Source organism: Stomoxys calcitrans, chromosome 4, assembly GCF_963082655.1.
Source record: "Stomoxys calcitrans chromosome 4, idStoCalc2.1, whole genome shotgun sequence".
Lineage (NCBI taxonomy): Eukaryota > Metazoa > Arthropoda > Insecta > Diptera > Muscidae > Stomoxys > Stomoxys calcitrans.
In genome coordinates this window covers 180,471,999-180,473,928 of record NC_081555.1, presented here as the reverse complement: position 1 = coordinate 180,473,928, position 1,930 = coordinate 180,471,999, and positions in this window count along the sequence as shown.

Here is a 1,930-nt window from a genome sequence, read left to right as displayed (position 1 = left end):
AATGTCAAATATTTTTATAAATGTATATATTTTGGCAAAGTGCTGACGAATTTAGTATGTATGTATGTATACAAAGATGTATCTAAAGTTTTATAAAAATTTTGTTTCTTTAATAGCTTTTGAACATTTTCAATTATTTCTGTCATCATCAAACTGATGAGCAGTTGAGACCGTTTTTTTTTTTGATTATTTACATTTGTATATGAATCTCTCTCCCTATAATAAAATCAAAGAGCATCCTTTATGTGTACAATGTTTGAGAAATTTTGACAACTGGAAAAGTGTTTGCCTATTAAACAATAGAACAAAACTTCTTTAAAAATAAAGTGTTGTCCAAGCTTGTGACAGTTATTTCCTCTGTTCAGGATTCACCAATAGAAAGTTAAGGAAAGCAGTCGCGAAACAAGTAAAGGTGGTCTCATTAGTACAACAACCGCAAATCATATGGTGCAATCTGCTATCTTGTCTTCAAGCTCATCGTACTTTTACCAACACACGCAAACACAATCCAGTGAAAATTGGATAACTTAAGCACCCAAAGTCGGCACGAACATTGAGTGGTCTAATATATATGTCACTATTCAATTTTGTAGAACAAAATATTGGTCTTATTGGCAGATATATCCAAATATAAACCGATCAGAACCAAATTAAGGTCTGATCTGAACCATATTTAGGTCGGGTGTCAGGAGGCTAGAAATAACTCACTGTTTCAAATTTAAGCGAAATCGGATAAAAAATAAAGCTTTTATGGCCTTCAGGCTATATCTAAATATGGTCCGATCTGAACCATATTTATGTCAGATGTCGGGAGGCTTAAAATAACGCACATTTTTAAATTTCAGCAATCGGGTAATAAATTTTATGGGCTTCAGACCCTTTATCGGGAGATCGGTCTATAAGGCAGCTATATCTAAATATGGTCCGAACTGAACCATATTTATGTCAGATGTTGGGAGGCTTAAAATAACGCACATTTTTAAATTTCAGCAATCGGGTAATAAATTTTATGGTCTTCAGACCCTTTATCGGGAGATGGGTCTATAGGGCAGCTATATCTAAATATGGACCGATCTAAACCATATCTATGTCAGATGTCAGGAGGCTTATAATATCCCACTGTTGCAAATTTCAGCGAAATCGGGTAATAAATTTTATGGTCTTCAGACCCTTTATCGGGAGATGGGTCTATAGGGCATCTATATCTAAATATGGACCGATCTAAACCATATCTATGTCAGATGTCAGGAGGCTTAAAATATCCCACTGCTGCAAATTTCAGCGAAATCGGGTAATAAATTTTATGGTCTTCAGACCCTTTATCGGGAGATGGGTCTATAGGGCAGCTATATGTAAATATGGACCGATCTAAACCATATTAATGTCAGATGTGACGGGAGGCTTAAAACAACCCACTGTTGCAAATTTCAGCGAAATCGGGTTATAAATGGTCTTCAGACCCTGTATCAGGAGATCGGTCTATATCTTAAAATAGTCCGATCTAAACCATAGTTGGGTCAGTTGTCGGGAAGCCTTAAACTACTCGCTGTTTCAAATTTTAGCAAAATCGAATGAAAAATAAAATTTTTATGGGCATTAGGCCCTTTATCGACAAATCGGTCTATATAGCAGCTATACCCAAATATGGTCCGATTTGCCCGTTCAAGAACTTTACCAGCGTGCATCAAAAAGAGGTATCTGTGCCAAATTTCAGCTCAATATCTCAATTTTTGAAGGCTTTAGAGTGATTACAACAGACGGACGGACAGACACACGGACATCGTTAAATCGAAATACAATATATATACTTTGTAGGGTCGGAAATTGATATTTCGATGTGTTGTAAACAGAATGACGAAATTAGTACACCCCCATCCTTTGGTGGAGGGTATAAAAAGGATATTCTATGTCGGCACATATTGACATACTC